The sequence below is a fragment of the Myotis lucifugus genome, unplaced genomic scaffold (assembly GCF_000147115.1).
Source record: "Myotis lucifugus unplaced genomic scaffold, Myoluc2.0 scaffold_164, whole genome shotgun sequence".
NCBI classification, from domain to species: domain Eukaryota; kingdom Metazoa; phylum Chordata; class Mammalia; order Chiroptera; family Vespertilionidae; genus Myotis; species Myotis lucifugus.
This window is the reverse complement of record NW_005871212.1, coordinates 2,050,734-2,071,801: the sequence shown is the minus strand read 5'-3', so window position 1 is coordinate 2,071,801 and position 21,068 is coordinate 2,050,734. Positions and strand designations below refer to the sequence as shown.

The 21,068-nt window shown below is 56.7% G+C and overlaps 1 long non-coding RNA gene across 1 annotated transcript in view; it reads left to right on the top strand.

Moving 5' to 3' along the window:
• The window catches only part of LOC102442268, a 103,265-nt gene extending 82,197 nt beyond the window's left edge, over positions 1 to 21,068 (top strand). The window contains exons 3-4 of the long non-coding RNA XR_330263.3: positions 20,480 to 20,517; positions 21,042 to 21,068. This is a non-coding gene — a long non-coding RNA (uncharacterized LOC102442268). The remainder of the gene's footprint in view (positions 1 to 20,479; positions 20,518 to 21,041) is intronic.

The following is a 21,068-nucleotide window of genomic DNA, read 5'->3' as shown; positions in this document are numbered from 1 at the left end:
ACTCTACGTTCTGCTCTCTTAGCCAACATCCTCAAGACAAGTTCTATGTACATGCCTGGCTCCTGCCAGTACCCGTTTCTGGGGTCACCTCTTGGGGTCTAGCCCCTCCTCTTCACATGTGTCAATCTAGGTGTCCCCATCCCATTTCTCAGGGCCCCCTTCCCTCTCAGTCTGGTGCCTGACGTTGCTGAGCATTAACCTTCTGCACCTGGGAGTCTCTTTATAGGCTGCCAGAGAAGCCAGAACCAACCAATTCCATTGTCCCTAAATTACGACTTGTCCCATATCTCACAGCCGTCTACGCACCAGAACACTGCTGTCCACTGTGATGCCATCGACTTCACCACCAGTAAACGTGTCAGCAGTTGCATCACTTGCCAGGGGCTACCTGTGCCCCCCCTATCACCAATTCTGGGGTCCCTGTTGCTAGCTGGTCACCAGGCGATTCAACACTCATTCATCTTAGCATCCACTTTCTCAGACCACTGGCACCAACTGTCAGGTCATTGGGGAGGAGAATCTGAGAGTGGAGACACCTGTGGGGAAGGGAGGGCAGCAAGAGTGAGCAAAGGGAGGGTCCGGCTTGATGGAGTCAGCCCGTCCCACGTGGAGCTCAGGAGCTGGGATGGCCCTGCAGAGTGGCCCAGGACTGACGCCAGGGCCTGAACCTTTATACTCAGCAACCAGTTGCTGGATGCAGGCAGCCCCTGGGAGCAAGATGGGCAGCGACTTTCTGCAGCCAAGAGTGAGGTGTGGAGGGAAGCTCGGCTGCAAGCTTCCACGGTGGCCGCTGCACCCCGTCATCCCACAGTTCTATCTGACCCCAGCCTCCCCGCAGCCTTCACCCCTGGCCCCCAGCACCTGACCCCTTACCCCACGCAGGACAAGGAGTGCCTACGGCTCGCTTTGTGAGGGGTCAGTTTTCCCAAATTGCTTGGCTTTCTCAGGATCATTGCAAATTGACTGTAGCTGATGTTATTGAATTCACTTCTTTCTGTCAGTTTTATGAAAGCTTTTTCCTTCCAGGTATTGCCATTTTGTTTCTCAGATACAAGCAAGATCTTGGCAAAGCAGAAATAGCAGTTTTTTTTAACATGGCACTTGGGAGTTCTAGAATATGTTCACACAACTTTTTATCAATTTAATTGAGGTATAATTTATATACAGGAAAACACATTCATTGTGAGTTTGGACAAATGCATACCATCACCCCAATCCAGATCACACAACATTCCCCTCGCCTGGAACATTCCCTTGTGCCCCTGCTCACCCAAAGCCCCTCCACCACGGCCCCCAGGCAACCACAGATCCCATTCCATGGCCAGAGGTCAGTGTTGCTTGTTGTGGAACTTATGTAAGAGAGACCCACAGGAAGTACAGTTTGGCTTATTTTGTTCAGCCCAGTGTCTGTGAGCCCCGCCCGTGCTGTCGTGTGTATTGGTAGTTGGTCTCTTTATGGACCGCAGCACCCATTGTGTGGCGAGGCTGCAGTGTGTGTATCCACTCCCCTGTCAATGGGCATGTTCTTTGCAGTCGTCACCGTAGACGTGGACACAGGCAGCATGGTCCTTAGAGACGTTCAGGCAGGAAGTGTGACCTGTCCACAGCCGTGCAGCCAGGAGTGCTGGGAGGGGGCTCCATGAACCAGGAGGCTGGACTCACTCCATCACTTAACTGAAGAACCCTAGAAAACAATGGTCTGGCCCAATAGCTGGTGCATTCTGTAATTCCTTCCAAGTCATGTATTTTTCCAGAAGATTCTCTGGGCATTTTTTTTATTGGATGCTACTTGAGTTAACATCCTTTCTCAATTCAGGGTAATCGTCATGGAGGGGCAGACCTACAGAGCAATCTGTTTGGGCACATGCATGTCGAAAGGACTATATATCATGACATCAGTCATTCTGAGAAAATTGCTTTTCCTCCCTGAATGCCAAGTCATAAATAATTTCAGGTTGGGAAGAGCTCTGCTAAGCATATGTTTGACTTCAGGGAGGGGCCTGTAAATATTATGAGCCACAGAACAAAAAAATGAGGGGACAGATTTGTGGGGTCACTTCTCGTCTGGACCTTACTATAAGGTGCTCTAGCAGATGCTGTGGGTGCCCCACCCAGATCTATGTTCCCAGTGGGCTGTGCATAGCTCACAGCTGCCCCCTTTGCCAGAGATTTGACCTCTTCTCCCCGAAGGTGATGCCTCCCCGGAGAGGTCGCCTACAACCAATCACATGCCGGTATGAGTGCTCTGGGGCAAGGGACCAACCAACAAGCAAAGCCCGGGTTTGTAACATTTGTCAGTTTCTGTGGTGTAAATACTCCCACTGTGGCCAATTCCAAGCTGCCTTGCAAAAATAAATGATAAGTTGCTTAAGGGTATACACACATGCAAAAAAAAAAAAAAAGACATTTTAAAAGACAAAGGAATGATAAACACAGAATTCAGTGTGGTGGCCGGGGCGGGATGTGATGTCTGAGGGGAGAGGGAGCTTTGATGATACTGATAAAACTGTTTCATAAGCTGGGTGCTGAATACAGGTGCATGTTCTTATTCTTTACTAGAAGCCTGGTGCATGAATTCGTGTATGCTTGGGGTCCCCCAGCTGGGGGTGGGGGGGGAGGGACCACGGGAGGTTTAGCTGTGGGAGCCCACTGACCACCAAGGGGCAGCTCCTGCGTTGAGCATCTGCCCCCTGGTGGTCAGTGCATGTCATAGCGTCCGGTAGTTCTGCCATTCAGTCAATTTGCATATTGGCCTTTTCTTATATAGGAGGATACTGTATGTATTGTCATATATTTTCTTTGGTGTGAATGAACACTTCACAACAGAACAACTCTAAGAAAGCCTTTCAAGCTCTGAACTTGTTTCACCCACTTGTGCGGGGCATGGCTTTGGGTTGACGGAGCACGCAGCTTGAAGGCTGGTCCTGGCCTCCTGCATCTGCCTGCTGGCTGCACAAAGCTCACATTCCTAACGAGTTCTGTGCAGGAGAAGCATGGCCTCGTGCATGGAGACTGCCATTTCCCTCAGGGCGGGCAGCTGGAGGAGGTGAGCGAGGGTGGTGGGCAGACTGCCCTGTCCGGCACCCTCTCCCACTGAGGACCGAGGGAAACGCCGATCCCCGCTCGCCCGGCGTAGTTCTTTTTTAGACCTGGCGGCTGTTAGAGCCATGCCCGCCCACTGCCTGGTACTCAGCATTCGGACCTCCAACATCTAAATATGCCAGGTACTTACCACCTCCCTCCTCCTGCGGGTGAGCGTGGGCAGCCCTCTCCACAGTCCCCGAGTCACCCTGCCTTCCACGTGAGGAGGTGCAGCACTAGAGCAGCTCTGGAACCGGCCAAGGCCCCACAGCGGGCGGGATGTGGGGCTGCGACTTCCACAGGACGGATTGCTCCCGTAGCCACTCGGTGCCACCTGAAGTCTGGTGCCAGCACCACTGAGCAACTGTGGCCTGTCCCCTCCAGCAGCCCAGGTTCCCCGTCACCAGAGCCTCCCTTCCCCCAAGGTTCTGCTTCTGCGTGCAGCCTAGCCTGGGGCAGCAGCTGGGACAGGGAGACAGAGGGTTGGTCCGAACCTGGGCACCGGGGAGCTTACTGTCTGAGCATGACTGGGGGCTCCTGCGAGCCCGCGGGCATGGTTGTTCACATGTCCTTTCCTCCCGGAGACACGTTCATCTTTGGGCACAAAGCCACTGACTTCCCTTTACCGAGATGACGGGACCCAGGCTGCAGGCAGATGAACGGGCCTGCAGGGGCTCCCGGCTCAGGCCCTCATCGCTGACCTGGAAGCCAGTGCCGCGAGGGAGGAGGGACCACAGCTCGGAAGGCAGCCAGGACTGAAGACAGGGAGCCAAGGAGAGACTAAAGAAGGAAATGAGGCCAGGAAGCTGACGTCCCACAGGTGCACACACTCACCCGAGGGCATCCGAGAAGTTTCGGAAGCTGTTTCGAAGACCAGCTTCAAGGAGAGACCCACCCTGAGCTGACCCCAGAGAGGCCCTATGGCAGTGGTTCTCAACCTTCTGGCCCTTTAAATACAGTTTCTCATGTTGTGACCCAACCATAAAATGGTTTTCGTTGCTACTTCATAACTGTAATGTTGCTACTGTTATGAATCGTAATGTAAATATCTGATATGCAGGATGGTCTTAGGTGACCCCTGTGAAAGGGTCGTTCGACCGCCAAAGGGGTCGCGACCCACAGGTTGAGAACCGCTGCCCTACGGGATGGTGGGGCGGTTCAGTGCTGAGGGGAGGAGCCACAAGCAAAACTGTACAGGAAAGCAGTAGGTGGAGAGGAGAGCAGACCCTGGGGCCAAGGACAGCCAGGTTCAAGTCCGTGCTCAGCCACTTACCAGCTGTGCACCCTGTGCAGCTCAACATGGGGGCATCTCAGCTCCTTTCTGTGTCACGTGGTGTGGGCTTCTTGGAGAGTCCAGGGCTGCGAGGCTCTTCACAGCGAGTGGGATCCTAGAATCAATAAACACCCTCACTGGCGAGGGCAGGGGGCTCTGCCTGGGTGGCCCCTGCTGGCAGTCTCTGGGTGCTATGGGGGTGCACCTCTCAGACCCCAGGCTGCTGAGATGGGAGACCCAGCTTTCTAGGGTAGGACCAGACTCTGGGGGAGAGAGGCAGGAGCCCTGGTAGAGGAAGGGCACGGTGCCAGCGGACTCACAGAGTCGGCTTCATAAAAGAAGTGGGGTCTGTGGACGCAGCTGGCAAGGGCCCCTGGCAGGTGCGCCGATCTCCGGGGGTTCTTGCCCTTCACCTGTCCACCAGCTGCACGTTGAGTCCTGCAGCGCCCCAGGGCCTCTGTGAAGCCTGCTGCCTGGGCTAGGGGTGCTCCCAGCCAGCTGATGTGAAGGCGTGGCCACAGCACCCAGAGACAGACCAGAGGGATGGGGGTGGGGTGGGGGAGGACCCAGATGCTGCATCAGGGTGCTCGGCACGGGGCCTGCCTGAGACGTGGGGACCCTCACAGGGGAGGAGAGGCCAGGCAGTGGGGAACCTGCGAGATAAATGGGGCCTGAGAAGGACGTCCTGAGGCGGGTGGTGACAGCCAGGGTCGCTTAGGAGACCCTGATGGGGTCAGTGAGTGAGGATCTCAGGGGTGTGACTAGAGGAGGGGCATGGGGTCCGTGAGGGTTGGAGCATACGTGTGTGTGTTTTTTTCATTCTCACCCCAGGATACGTTTATGGCTTTGTGTTGTTGTTTTCACTGATTTGAGAGAGAGAGAGGAAGGGGGAGAGAGAAACATTGACCGGTTGCCTCCTGTAGGCACCCCAACTGGGGATCGAACCTACAACCTTTTTGGTGTACAGGACAACACTCCAACCAAATGAGCCACCCTGCCGGGGTGCAGGATGCGTTCTTGAGCGGGAACCTGTCACCTGTCCAGGGAGGGTCACAGCTGAATCAGGGTTTTCAGCCTCATGTAAAGCTAGGTGCCCCGGCAGGGGGCCCCGGTCCCCCTGAGGCCATGCACAGGAACAAGCTCTTTCTCCTCCAAGTCTCCCTCATGCCTCTCTGGAGCCACCTGGGCCTGTGAGCCTGTCCCTGAGGAAAAGCCACAGCGTTGGCACCTCCTTGGGCCGCCCACCTTAGCCTTGGGCCAGGCCATCCGTCGCAAAGACTGCCAGCAGAGAGCCACACCCACTCCGCCAGCAGCCCGGCTCCTGGAGCCCCTCACAGTCTCCCTGACCCTAACTCTAAAACTATTGATTGGCTCCTAACTAGTTGTCCATAGGAGACCAAAGACAAAAATGGACAAAGCAAAATAAAACATCCTCTTTAGTTTTCCACAAGTGTGGGCACCAAAGTCTCCTGGTTCTCACATGAGGGCCTGGACACCAGCCCCTCAGACCCTCAGACCCTCAGACTGAGCCTCCCCTGCGGCCAGCGCCCAAGTCCCTCAGCAGCAGGGCAATGCCCCCACCAGCCCCTCACCCACCCCGCCTCGCCCAGGCGGGCCTGAGGATTCACTACGAGCTCACATTTGTATCAAGTACAGGAGGGAGTGAGGGGGACGCTATGGCTCTCCTTTTAATAGTGAATCCCATTTCCTCTTTCAGTTGGTTTTCTTGCAACAGATGCTGTTGCAGAAAATGGGACAGAATGGACAAGATAAAAAGGGGAGTAATTAACTCGGCGCAGGAGCCTTCCCAGCAGATGCCAGGGACTGCGGGGCAGGGTGCCCACGGCCCGCCTACCGCACTCTCGCCTGGCTCAGCGGCCCGCTGCTGCGGCGGGGACACACATGTTCACACGATTCTCGGCGCTCCCGATGCCGGAAAGCAGGGAGCGCCCTCCCGCTGTTTAGTAACTGATGACCATTTTTCTCCAATTAAGCTGAAATTGAAGGATCCTCAGACTTAGACACCCAAGTGAAATAATTAGTGCTTCGAATGCTAATTGTGCTCAGATGTGCCTTTGCCTGTGGCGGCTGCCTGCAAGCGAGCATGTAGGAAGGTAATCCTGTGAGAGGAGCAGGCTGGCCCCCCAGCGCCCCCAGAGTGACAGCCCCAGGCCAAGACTGTGACATCACTGATGCCATTTAAGACCTGCTATGACCCTCTTGCTCGGCCAGCCCCCTGGCCCAGGCACCGACAGGCAATGCGGTGTAATGGTTAGAACAAGGGCATATGGAGTCTAGCAGGTTTGGCCTAGACCCCCAGTTCCAGCGATGTGGACCAGGGCAAGAATCACCTCTGAGATTCACTGCCGTCATGCAAAACATTGGCTGTAAAATCAATCGGCCGGCCGGAGCACTAGAGCATCTCTTTATCCACCCTGTGTCCTCAGCGCCCACTCCGGGGCAATTAAGGGCCAGTTCTGTGCAGACTGCCTGCCCCGGGGAAGGCTCTGCAGCTGCCACCTGAGCCCTGAGAGGACGGAGTGTGGGGGTTGCCCGCACCCACAAACCTGCTCACAGACTGGGGAGCATCTCTCTGCCCCCGAGAGGAATGCACTCCCTAAGGCTTCCCTTGCTGTGACCTTGTCCACAGGCAGCCCCAGCCCTGCTCTCTGCGGAGATGACAAACCTAAGAGGCTTAGGCTTCTTTGTGTCGCGCGTCCCCAGGAAATCCACTCAGATATTCTGTGTTCCCCGATCGCCACATAATAAGATTCCTTTATCTCTTGTTGTCATGGGAAGTATATCTTACCTGATTAATATTAATGTTTGGCCGATTAATATTAATATCTGAACCGATTCATACTTCACAAGGCGACGATGTTGACGAGCGCCGCGGAGCCCAGACAGCTGTGGGGTTTTGGCAGGTCCCCGGGGACGGCAGAAGCCCGTGCTGACCCCTCCACCTCGCTCCCGGGCGCCGTGTGCTGCCGCAGTGTCTGTCCGCGCTGGCCGGGAAGTGTGTCTGGACTCTGATTGTGGCAATTAAAATCCTTGCATCCAAGACAGCATATTTTATCATTTAAACTACATTTTACATTCTCCTAACATATTTTCCCAGTAATGTTGTTAAATTACGTGATAAGGGCTATTTCTTGCTTCTGAGGTTGAAATACATTACCCTTATTCCTTATCTGCCTGGAATTAGAAAGGTTTTGGCCTTATATGTTCAGGTTTCATTATCAAAATTTGCCTGACTTTATAAAACAAACAACATTTTGTCTGCCCTTGTTTTAATCGAAGAATGATAGAAGCTTTGTTTTCTGAAGTGGCGAGTGCTTTCAGCACTGGGGGAAGGGGAAGCGCCATGTTTTGCTGCAGCCAGATGATCCCCCAGGGCTCCAGGGGGTCAGTGGGGCCCTGGCTTACCTTTGATTTGGAGATACCACCACCCCTGTCACCTGAGCATCCAGGAAGCCAAAACAGTCAGGGATGCCAAGCTTCCTGTTCCTTTTGCCCACAGGGAAGGCAAACCAGAGACTGCACCTTTGACCAATAGAGCTGGACTGTGGCTGTGTAGCTTCCCCATCCCATGCCTCCTCTAGCTACCTACCAGTCTAGCCCCAGCCCTTGCCTGGTCCCCACCTCAAATTCTTTCCTCTCGACCTGGAACGATCAACCTACCATGAATCCACTACTGTTCATCCACCCACCATCATTCAACCACCCGCCCGCCACCCTCATTCCATCCTCTGCCACCATCCATCCCACATCCCAGCTGCGGTCAGTGTGCCCCTGATGTGCCGCCTCCCCATCACCTGTGCGCCACACATCTGACATGGAAGACACCCCTTGTGCAACATGTGAACCTCTCCCCACCCTGATTCCCCCACCCAGTGCCAGTTAAATGTGCCTGGAACAGTGCCTGGGCCACATGCCTGGTAATAGATCACCTTCCCCCAGTGCCCACCATCCTGAGTCACCCTGGATGCTGACCTCTGGTGGGCTCTTCTGAGAACACATCTCTGTGCCTCAGGAGGAGAGCACATGGCCGGGCTGTGTCTCCTGGGGTGAGGGGACTTCCCTGAAACGTGACCCCAGCCCACCTCCTCCCATCCCTGTCCCTCTGTGTGGATGGCAGGGGCAGGGTTAGTTTTAAGTGAGGAGGCTCCTGCTCTCACAGACGGAGCTTTAGCTGGGGCTAGTGGGGACGGTCAGGTTGCTCTGTGGCAGCCCCTCAGTGTTTGCCCACCTGCATGCCATCTCCAGCCTCTGCCCTGCCTCCTGGGGACAGCCAGATGTTGGGGGCAAGGGTGACAGCCTCTCTGGCAGAAGACCTTGGCCAAGGACGAGGACGGGGCTGGGGAAGTGGGGCTGCCCGTTTCTTCCTGGGCCCAGGCCTGGTCTCATCTAAATCCATTGTGGAGGTGAACCTTGACGTTGACTTCAGTTCCTCTGAGCTCTTTTCTGCAGGGTGAGGTCTCAGAGGAAGGGGCTGACTCTGCTGGTCATTGAGTGAGAGATGCTGGCCCAGGGGTACCTGTCTGCGGCCCCGTTGGCCCTCCTGCTTTCGAGAAGCTTGGCCCTGCAGAGTAATCCTAGCCTGGCCCCATCCAGGTCTCTCCCCACCCAGGACAGAGTTGCAGTCTGGGAAATGGCCCCCGTGTATTCCGGAAGCTGTCCTGAGCACACAAGAGAAGTGAACCCCTCAGGAGGCATGTGTGGCTCCCGGGGCCCCTACCTCAGCCGGCTCGTGTCCTCAGTTGAGGAGGCAGCAGGACAGACAGGAGTAGAAAGCTGCCAATGACATTCTCAGGGTGTCCACCACCCACACGCTGCCCCCAGCGCCCAGGAGAGTCCCTTCCCGTGGATTTCCAGCTCTTCCCAAATCCCTGCCGTCTCCAGGCACAAACTCTCACCAAGACCTCAGACGTTCAAAGCCTGATGCCCCTGCTCAAGCTCCCCAGGCCTGACACCGTGTTTGTCCCGCGCCCCCGGCCCCGCCTGGGTGTTACAGCAGCCCCTCCTTCTGCATCACCTCCCTGCAAACAGGAGCATGCTGGTCGCCGTTGTAAGCATCCCCGGCTTGATTTATTGCCATCATCACAATATTTTGTTTGGAGCTGTAAACCTCCAGACATAAATCAAGTCATTAGAAAGAATGACGTTTAATCCTGCAGAAGATGCCTCGGTGGGCTGAGCAGCTCTCGCCCAGCTTTCGAATCATTAATTCTGGAGAGGATGGCCCCGTGCACACCTCCACCGGCAGCTCCTCTTCTCCGCCACACACAGGCATGGAAGGCCAGAGGCACGAGCCAGGCTGCTTTGTGTCTTGAAATAGCACATTCATGACTGCAAAGAGGTGCCCAAAACACAAGCCCAGTCATGGAGACCGGAGTCCTCATTCCGCAGGAAATGCACGCAGCCGGGAGGGGCCGCCTCTGCGCCTGTGATGTCTCTCTCTGCCTGAGAGCTGCCGCTGGCCGGACTTCAAAGGCAGCAAGAGAAGAGCTCAGAACATCTTCCGCTCTCCTCTCACCGTGACCCTGCCATCCTTCAAGCAGCCATTATGCGGAGGCCACATTCTGTTTGCAAAGCCACGGGTCTAATTCCCAGGTTTTGCTGCAGACATGCAGGCCGACGCTAACGGTACCTCCCAGGAACCCAGCCGCCCCCACCCCACCAGGCAAACACCACGCCACACGAATTCCCTGCCGCTGGGGCCTCTCGTAGCTCAGGAGACGCCCGCATCAATCATGCTGGAGAGAGGATGGGGTTGGTGGTCTCGGCTGAAGGACCGCCTTAAACTCTGGCAAATTCTAAGTCCGCATGACAATTATGAAAATTCTGGATGACATTTCCAGTGTTTAGTTCTACTTCTCGTGCTCAGAGTTAGTGAGGGTGCTGTTAGCAGCATTATGTCGGCTGCACGGGTTACGGTGTTGGAAGTCGAAGGGCTGGGTTGCGTGTTTGTGTCTGGACACTGTTTTCCCCACACTCTGCACTATTTCCTGACTGAGAGCTTCGACCTGCAGGTCTTGTGTTTCTGTTCAACATGGCCAGACCCAGTCTTCTTCCCCATCAGCTCCTCCCTCCCCGAGACCGCCCTCGGACAGATGTAAGGGTGGGGGCAGACGTTCCCTCGCCTTACCCCTCAGACCTCTGACTCCACAAGCCCTCCAGCCCGGCACATGGTTGTTCTCCAGAACCTGCCGTCCCTCCTCATCTCCCTGCCCTGCTTGAGTTCACGCCCTCCATTCCTCACCTACCGTAGGCCTTACCCTTCTCCAGGCTGTTCCCCAGTCACCTCCAGAAAGATGTGGCATGTGCAGCCGCAGGCGCCTCCCCTCTCCGCCCTTATCTCAGCATTGTGGTTGGCACCCCAGGTCTGGTCTCCTTTCCTGAGCCTGGGGCTGGGTGCACAGAGCCTGGGGGTCTTTGTGTGCACATGTGATGTGTGATGTGCGTGTGGAGTGCAGCCACAGCACGTGGTGATGGGGCTATGGGACAATAGTATGTCTGCTCCCCGGGATGACCTGGGCCTTCCATGGTAAACCCATAGCCAGCCCAGTGGGGTTCACTGCTAGACCGACCCAGGGGGCTGGGCAGAGCAGAGCCAAGGGCTGACCAGCCAGAAGGGGGAAGAAGTGGGTTTTGGCCAGATGTCCATATAGCCAGCCGCTGCAAAGGCCAGGATCGATGTCTGTATTCTGTGCCTTACCCCTCAGAGAAGCCGGACCCATCCTCAGGCCAGAGGCTTCCTGAGCTGCTGGCGGCCCCAACCCCAGGTCTGAGGCCTTGTTACCTCTCCTCTCAGAGGTGCATTGCAGCTACCCAGACCCGTGGCAGAGAGCGTCCAGGCTGACTGCCAGGGCTCCCAGGTGTGCAGCCACCTCCAGCCTTGCCCTTTCGGTCTGTGAGTTGTCGGAGGCCCTGTTCTGCTCAGGGGCACAAGGATGACCCCTGAAATTCAGTTGCCCCCTGAGCTGCAGCTGCCCATTCATGGTGCTTGAGCTGGGCCAGGACGGGGTCAGTCAGTGAACAGTGGTGACCACTGGTGCACAGCCATTCGGGGCTGTCTTATGAGGATCAGCGCATCCATCCCTGAGCCCCTAGGCAGCCCTTTACAGGAGCCCGGCTCCCCCAGGGGCTTAGAGAGCCCCCCTCAGGAGAGAGAGGCCCCTGTAGCAGGTTGGGGGTGGGACATGCCAAGAAAGCATCAGCTCGGACGGATTTGCTTTTGTGGCTCTTCAGGGTCTCTCAGGCAGCAGCTGCGACCATCTGACAGCCACAGGCCAGCTCAGTAATTGACGCCGCAGCCGGAACAACACATCCTGAAGCCCGGCTAGAGCTGGACTGATCATTATCTTGTGGCCTGGCCATCTCTGTAATGAGGCTGCCCTGCTGGCAGCCCCCGATGGCCTGACTCTTCCAGGAAAGGAGTGCCTGTCACAGGCCGGCCAGTCAGCGCTGCTGGCACTGTTCCTGCAAGCAGGCCGCCCTTCCGTGGGGCCACTCTGCCTCCAGCATGACTCACTCATTTTTATTTCCTGGTAACCCCCGGCGGGAATTCACCAGTATTTAAGCCAAATTAGACCCCTTCCTACAGAGCTGGCTGGAGAGCGGTCGCTAGGTGCCCTGACAGCCAAACAAGAGTCATATGCTCCTCCCATTTGGCGGGTGACCCTAGACTCCCTGCAGGTTCTGGACAAAGGCAGGACACTGCCGGGGCTTCGGGCAATCGGCTGCCTCAGTTCTGTGTCCTCTCCTCTGAGAAGTGCTGGTCCCACCTCTCACGGACACTGGAGGACCACGGGCCGTGGAACTTGTCCCTGCGCACGCATACGTCCCACCCTCCGACTGCCCTCAGGACGTCTACATTTGGGAGACCCACAGGCATCTCATGCTCAGCGAGGTCTGCCCTCCTTTGCAGGACATGGCACCTGTGCCCTCCCACCATTCAGTCGAAACCACAGTCTCCCATCCTGCTCGCGGGCGGCCCTGGACCGCTGACGCACTGCGCGCAGGAGCTGGCTAGTTCCAGCCCACAGGGCCCAACTCCACGTTCACGTGAGCAACCTGAAATCTGCCATGATGGAGCATCCACCACAGGAGTCAGCACACACTGCAAGTTAGGCTTCTGCCCTTCACCCAGAGATCCCGCTGTTAAACACTTGCCAGCACACCACCCTGCCAGCTAGTCCTGAAGCGTTCGCCGTGTCCTCCTCCACCTCCTGGCACCAGCCCCGGAGCCCAGGCCTTGCACGTCCTGCCCGGACCATGCAGCATGCACTGACCAGGTGTTCTGCTCCTGTCTCCAGCTCTTCATCTCAGAATGGGCTTAAATTCAAAGTAACTCCCTGCTTAGAGCCCTGTAGGCTCCCTTGGAGCTTAGGGGATAAGATTTATGCCTTTGCCAGGACCACAAAGTTCTCTGCATGCTGGCCCCTGCTGGCCCCTGGGGTCCTGCCATTTCTTGACCCTTCAGTCTCTACATCCCTTCATCCCAGGAGCCCTGCACTCATGGTGCAAGGCCACCAAGCTCTGCCAAGAAGACCATCGTCCACTGTCAGGTGCCAAGGAATTGTCACCCCCTTTGAGCCCTCACCTGATGCCTGGGCTTGCGGACATTCCCCCGTCACACGCTGTCTGCTCTGTCCTCCGTTGCCGCCACCGACTTGGACTCGCTGTTCAGTGCCTCACGTCCTTGCTGGACTAAACTCCACAAGGGCAGGGACCATGACTGTCTCAGTCATGGCCAAGGCACCGTCACCAGTGCCTAAGACACTGCCTGGCACACACGGGTGCTCAGGAGTGAATGGGCAAATGGTGTAGGACAGTACGATTGTTCTGCCACCTGATATCCTTGCTGCCGAGGTGCTGGAGGGAGGCAGAGACGGGGCCGCCAGGGGAGAGGCAGGGCTGCCAGGGGCACGGCGGCCATCCTGGTGAGTTAGCCCTTGCTCATCCTCAGCCGCATTCACTGGCTCCTGCCTATCCTTCCAGGCCCACGTGTGTAGAAAGGATACACAAAGGGAAGAAAAGGCATGACCTTCTGTAAGCCATGTGCACGTACTCTCAGAACCGTCCACGGACATGAACCCACCCAGCACACGCCACAGCAACAGCTGGAAGCATGCACACGTGCGGCGCAGAGAGGCGGTGTGACTCACTCCCTTGGCATGAGCCCTGCTCCATGCAGCGTGCACGCGTGGGTGGCAGTGCATGGCACATGTGTGCTGGGGCCACACACCGAACATGGTGGGAGTCCCCCCAGGTTCTAACAGAGGACAGCTTCACAGCAGGAGCGGAGGACCCCTCCTTTGTGGACAGGTGTGCACACGGAGGGTGCTCAGGGACACCCCCGCCCCCAGCATGTGATGGGCAGATGAGTGGGTGGGGAGTGGCAGGACAGCTGCTGGGTTCGAAGAGCAGCTAACTGGCTGGCTGGTTGACTGACAGGCAGCGCCAAGGCTCCACTCTGACAGCTCCAAGGGGACTCGCAGCCCAGGCTGAGCTGACAGGGAACTACCCAGTTGAATCGTGGATCCTAATCACGGAGGTGAGGAAATGAAATCGATAAACAAAACAAGTAGCGGTCAGAGCTGTCAGGTGCAGAAGATTCCCGCGTCCCTCCCACCCTGCCCTGGTGAGGAGGTGGCTCCGGGAATCTCAGCTGCTCTGAAGGTGGCCAGGGGTTAGGAACACCAGGAGCTGGTAGCTTCCATCCGAGGGCCCTCTCTGTGCCAGCACTGTGCATATTTGCATTTCATTTGCATATTTGCGGACCTGTAAGATGGGTATTTTTTATCCTATTTTATAGATGAGGAAACTAAGGTTCAGTGCAGTCAAGGGATTTGCTCAAGGACACACACTCTCTCTCTCTCTCCACACACACACACACACACTTGTTTAAAAAATATGGACCCCTTGTTAAAAGCTATGGAGTCTCCAGGCAAAGGGAGAGGCCAAAAGCCTCCATGAGTTCAGTTTCCTCAGAGCAACTGGGGGAAGCCCATCCGCAGAGGCTGAGGCAAGAGGAGAGGTGTCTGGCTGACTCCTGCCTTCCCCAAGGTGCACAGAGCCACCTTTGGGTTCCAGGAGCAGCTGGCACCTTTGTCCAGGGCAGCCCCACTGCCTGAAACACCATTTCCCTGCCCTGTACCCTGGGCAGCAGAGGTAGGCACGGCTGTGACTGAGTCTAGTCTCCAGGCTGTGACTGAGGCCCTAGCAAAGGATTTAATGAGTTGGATTTGCCTGTGAACACAAGTGAGAATTTAAGGCCCTTTGGTGAGGCTTCTTCCGTCTGAATTCTGTGCCTTGAGTCCAGGCTGCCCTCTAATTGCTGAGTGTGTTTAAACTTTAGTTTTGCATCTAATCTGCATAAATTAACAATCTGCCCAGATGAAGGGAGCTGCTTACAATGAGGCAGAGGCTGACGTTGGGCGGGGGTGCCCCTCCAAAGGGCACAACCTGAACTGCTGGGAGAAGAAAGAGCCAGAGGAGGTGTGGCCACTTCGAGGCCCCAGGCCCCAGGCCCCAGGCTCCAGGAGCAGGCTCTGGCCTGTGCCCCACAGATGGCAGTGAGGCAGCCAGCTGGGTGCGTCAGAGTTCTGACCCCACAGACCTCACACAGTCCGGTGGGGTGGACGGACCTTCAGCCAGGGCAGCTCCTGTCTGCATCCAGCTACTTGGTTGGCAGCTGCCACCCAGACATGCAGACTCTCCCCAGGCTGCCAGGCTGAGCTGGAGAAGTCACTGCCCAGGTTGGTGGACTTCTGCAGGGAGGAGCCCAATGCCCATCCCCACCTCCAGGGCCAGCTCCCAGTCCAGGCAGCAGTGGCTTTTCTACAAGCATTTGTTGAGCTCCTGCTGTGTGCCAGGCATTGTGCCAGGCTCTGTCTGACACAGATGGACCGATATGGTCCCTCCCCCAAGAACATGGAGAACTAACACAATCTTTCGTTCCTGATGAGCCGAACCAACCCAGCAGGGGAAACGTTTCTCCCTTCCTCCAGGCGGCTGCCGCCCCGCCTCCCGAGTGCTCTTAAAGCCCCTGAAGTCACATTTCCCCTGTCATGAGTTGAATTGTGTCCCCTTAAAATACAACCCCTGGTACCTGTGCGTGTGACCTTATGGGGTCTTTGCAGATGTAATCAAGTTAAGATGAGGTCGCTGGGGAAGACAGCCATGTGAAGTTGGACTTAAATTGCCACAAACCAAGGAACATCTGGGGCTGCCAGAAGCTAGAAGAGGCTTTAGAGGGAGAGGCCCTGTTGACATCTTGACTTCAGACACCTGGCCTCCAGAGAGAATACATTGTTGTTATTTTAAGCTACCAGTGTTGTGGTAGTTTGTTAGAGCAGCCCTAGGAAACTAATACACCCCTGCGATGGTTAATTTTATGTGTTAACCAAGCCATGGTGCCCAGATGTTTGGCGAAACACCAATATAGATGTTGCTGTGAAGGTATTTTTTAGGTGTGATTAGCATTTCAATCAGTAGCCTTTGAGTAGAGCAGATTGCCCTCCATAAAGTGGGTGAGCCTCATTCAATCAGTTGAAGGCCTTTAGAGAAGACTGGTGTCACCAAGGAAGAAAGCATTCTGCCTCCATACTGTCCCCAGACTCAAGCCATAGCATCAGCTCTTCCCTGGGTCTCCAGCCTTGGCCTGCCCTGCAGCGTTTGGACTTGCAAACCTCCTAATTGCATGAACGGATTCCTTAATATATATACCCTTCCATGTATGTATCCTATTGGCTGTTTCTCTGGAGGACCCCGACTAACCCAGCCCATCATTCAGAAACCTTCCACACTTCCTCGGAGTGGGGCCTGGGGTTCCCGCAGGCTTTCTCCCCTGACCCATGTGGGCAGCACACCCACCCTGGCTGCGCTTTCTCCTGCCAGCACCCCCGCATCGCACCTTGTGGCTCATCCCTGCTGTGTGTCCCATCCGCGCACCAGCTGTGCAGGAGGCCTTTCTGTGGCACACACGTTAGGCACAGGGGCTGCTGCTCTCTGACTGGGATGTGGACAGTGCAGAGCATGGCAACAGCCTTCATCCCACCAACTGCCCGGGCACCTGGGGTGGGACCGAAGCTTGGACTCAGGATCTCGCACATAGGGGCGCCAAGACGCAGTGAGTGCCTCACTTTCAGGTGTCTCCCCTGGCTCAGGACGGCCTGAAACTCCTGAAGTTTCCCGGCCTGATGGGCAGCCTAAGTGGACATGTGAGTGTGCTCACAGGTGGGTGTGGCCACACGGGCTCACCCTGAGAAGATGTGGACATGGGACAGGAGCCAGGGAAATGCAGCTCGGTCTAGGGAACCCCAGGGATCCAGGGAGCACGAGTCTGAAACTCCGCCCAGGGCAGGGATTCAGACTTACACCCACACCCAGGTGCACCTCCTGGGCCTTCAGTTCCCCATCTCTGCCCTCCCTGCGGGCCTGACTCCCCAGGATGGCCCTGCCTTGCCCCAGGCCACAGTGTTCAGAGTGGCAGGACCCTCTCCCCACTGCCTACCAGGGCCTGGAGCTGGGATTTGAGCAACCAGATGAGCAGTCATTTCCCTTAAATATGTTCAAGGGCTCCAGAGACATGTCTAGCCCTTTCTAGGCACTTGGGCCCTGTTTTGACCCCTGTCGGTGTCACCTGTCTACACAAACTGGCACCAAGGAGTTGGAGTTTTTGAGTTGAACCCGGCGAGCCTCCCGCCTCCTCTCCCACCGCTCACCTGCCAGTGAGGCCCCCTCCCAGCGCCGCTCCAGGCCAGGCTGCACCGCCTAATCCTAAGCACTGGCTCTGCACACCCCGTCAGCCTGTGCCTCCCCTCGGCAGGCACCCGGGGAGCTTTTCAGCCGAACCCTCGGAAGAAGACCCGTGAAGAGCTCACCGTGTGGAACCCACTTGACAGTCCCCATAACTCACGCCTTGTTTGCTCTCACCGGCGCTAACTCTTATTGTATCGTGCGTATTCTAACTGCTCTGCGTATGTCATCTGTCCAGAAAGAGAAAGTGGTGGTTTATTTTTTATCCAAGTGCAGGGGGATTGTTAATGTTTTATTGAAAAGAGGGGACGGTAACTCAGATATTGCAAGTGGAGTGTACATGACTGCCTTGGGAGTCCCCTGTCCCTGGGGGGGGGGGGGTGATGGGGAATGTGTGTGGCAGCATTGGCATTGGGTGGACACGGAGGCAAGGGGTCATGGCTTGTGTTGCTCAGAAAACCTAGTTTTACCTAGATTGTGTACTTATTTCGGGGTTTAGGGGGGATGATCATGATTATATTGAGGCCAGGGCCCCCGGTTCCGTAAGTCTCCCCTGGCACCAATTCTGCTGGCTCTCAGTGACAATACTGTACCTTCCTTGTGGGTGCAGCAAAGGCAACACCGTCTTCCCGGGCTCTCCATGGAGCTGTCCGGGGTCCTGAAGTGTAGCCCACGGGGGGGGGGAACACAGACCCCAGTGTCAGGATCCCAAGGTCCTGGCCTTCCCTCGTTCAGAGCTGGGTGGTCTTTGCTTCAGCCTTTATGCAGTCCGTGTGTGGAAGAGCAGCGTCCTCCATGGGGAAAGGAGCGCGGGACCTCTGCCAGGGGGAGAGCCCATTACATTTCCTTTGTTAAAATTCTGCCTTTATTCCAAAGGGCCAGTCTTTGTCCAGCAAGTTGCCATAAGTTTAAGGGTTTGGAGCATAGAGCTTGTGGCAAATATAGTCCCCCCACAGGATCTGTTGTTGGGTTTTCCACAGACAGTTTTTCTTTACAAAGGAGGCAATTGCAGCCAGGTTGGCTGTGTTAAACAAAAGTGGCCAAAGGTCAGGAGACTCCCCCAGAGCCAGGCTCTGTCCAGCTAGAACTTTTTCTCCAGCCTATGCCCAGGGCTCTGGCCCTACCAGCCTCCGAGTGGGCCAAGCTCGGACACCCCTGTCCAGTCTGCACAGATTAAATGGGACAAGCCCCACGGCCACCACCCTTCGGGCTGTGGGGACCGTGCAGGTGGGAGGTCACAGCCGTAGGGGCTGCAACCTCAATAAACACGTTGTCATCGAGTCCACCAGCTGGCAGGTGGCTCCTCGGCCCCACTCTTGGCCAAGCCTGGCATGACTCATTTGCTCCAGAAAAGGAGCATAAATAAGCGCCATTGTACCTTGACAAGTTGACAGGGTTGACAAGCTGAGTAAATTCCTGTGTCTGAAGCCGAGGAGGGGAGGTGATTTAGCAGAGCCAGCTGCCATCACCAGAAGAAAATAATTAAGGAAACGCGGCAGTGTGGAGGGAAACCGAGTGTGTGCGGGTCCCTTCTGGAGAAGGGCTCTGTGATCATCGGCCGCCGGAGGAAGCAGCATGTGCCAGAAACACTGAGCCCAGGAAGCTCATGCTGGGGGTGGCTGCCTGAGGGGGTGAAGGGGGCGGCGAAGGGAGGCAGGATCGGGGCTGAGAAGGGGCCCCTGGCAAGGGGCTGAACTCTAAAGGCTCCTGTCTCACAGTCAAGCACTCCCTGACCATACCCCGCCCTCAGGGGTGCAACCACTTCTGCCTGGAGCTTCTCCTCAGCCTCGCGGAAGAGTCTGGAAGGCCTGTTTCAGAGCTCGCCCGCCTCCACACACTTATGCACATAACCTGGGGAATGCTCAGGAAGGCGGACACTCTGCCCTTTGCCCAGGGAAGGGCACACTCCTGTTCTGAGCCCCAAAGGATCAAAGGATAATACTGCGGCAGAAGAAAGATGCAACGCGCCAAGTTCTGCCTTCATTCCCACCTCTCTTGGGACTTGAGAAAGGCCCCAGCGGGCTCAGGGACGGCAGGCTTTCAGTCCAGGGTGACCTCGGGTACCCCCAATTGCTGATAAATGAAGGAGACATGTGGGCACATCCTCAGCCTGACCGTATGAGGCCATGGCCATTGCAGTGGCTGAACCTGTAGAACAACCTCAGAGAAGTGAGTGGAGTTTGGGGGTCAGGGATAGAGGACCTGGACGTCCTCTCACCAGCTGGGCTCCAGCCACTGGACCTCTGCCAAGTCCTCAGAGACGGCAGGGGCAGGGCTGGGCCTCCAGAGCACCCACCCCAGGCAGCGCCAGACTCGTCCCAGTGTGAGGGGAGGTGGTTCTGATGGTGACTGGCTCTGGCAAAGCCTCAGAGCAGGAAGAGCCCCTGAAGTGTCCCTGGCCAAGCAGGGATGGGCAAAGGAAGCCCAGACTCCTAAGTAAGTTCCCCCGAAGGAATCGTCTTCTCCTTCTGGGACATTCCCCAAAACAGACCAAGCCTGCTACGAGGCAGAATCCTCTCCTCTGGCCAAAGGCTCGCCTCCCAGTGCTTGTTGTCCTGGGTGAGCCCAGCCCCAGCCCAGGCAAAGGTGGGCAGAGGGGACACCTGGAGTGTGGCCACTGATACGCTGACCTCTCTCCATCTCCCTACAGTCACAATGAGTGCTCGCTGGACACTCTGTACCTGGGCTCTGCTCGGCCCTTTGGAGGAGGGCGGTGTGTGGTCAGCTCACCCCCAGAGCCCCAGGGCCAGCTGCGAGGCCAACGTCGCAAAGTGGATGGCTCAGTTAGGGAACTTCCCAGAGGGAAGTGGGGGAGACCCCAGTCCAAGGAGAATGAGTGTGTTCCAGTCCCAGGCCAGGTGTGTGCAAAGGTGTGGGTGCAGGTGTGTGGTATTCCAGGTAAGGAGCGTCCACATGGACTACAGCCGGGCAGAGCCAACAGGGCATAGAGCATGGACAGGCCTTTCTGAAGGGGCCTTTCCCCTCTGATTTAGTGACAGTGTGGGCGGGAAGTGGGCTGTGAGGTTTCTGGATGCTCTGCTGGGCAGGTGTGTGGCAGCTTGAGCAGGGCGCTTTTCCAGACCTTCCAGGTCACGCTAGGAGGTAAGACGCCAAGAAGGAGGCATCAGCGGGCAGCCAGGGGACCAGGTCTTTCCTGCGCCCCCATTTCCATGCGGATGGGAGAGAGGGGCACTCACACTGAAGCGCGCCTCTCCCGCGTCCCCCCTGAACTGCCTTTTTATGGCGCCTACCCCGAGTGCCCTCCCTTCGGGGCACCCACAGTCAAGAGCCCATAAGCAGGTCCCTGGGAACTACGTGGTTCTTCCGGAGCTAATACTGTGCTCTCTGTTCGCTTTTCAGGAGTAAAGTTCAACATCAGGCTACAGCAGCCGCGCGACGTGAGTTCTGATAAATCTCAGCAGGGCTGCCTGGGGAAGTTGGCGAGGGCAGGGGAGAAATTTGGAGCGCACATTAAACCCGTTCTTGGAAAGAAAAATGTGTCCGGCCCTTCCCGGGCGCCCTGGGAACAAAGCCCGGGGCCTGGGGCCATGAGTTTCCCTTCCCCATTGGATGGCAGCGTTGGAGTGTGCTAATTGACTCAGTAAATCTGAGCGGCTCCTCCGCCACCGCTGCCAGCCCCGCCCGCCTCGCTCGGCCGCGTTCCTGGGAGGCCTGCGCCATCTGGTGGCCAAAATGACACATGCACCTCGGGCCATGGCCAGCTGAGGGGAAGACCCCAGGGCTGGGCGGAGCTCGGACCAGAGAGGTCACCTCCCGCAGGGCCAGCTACCTCCCTCTCCCTCCTCTTAGACACTCTCCTGTCACGGAGCGGGCAGGGCCTGGGCGTGGCGAGGGCCCGGCCTGTGTGACCCTCAGGGCCAGCTGTCCTGCCCACCCCGGTAACCCTTTCTCTCTGCTCCAGGACTTCCCGCCAGCAGTTCCCAGGATG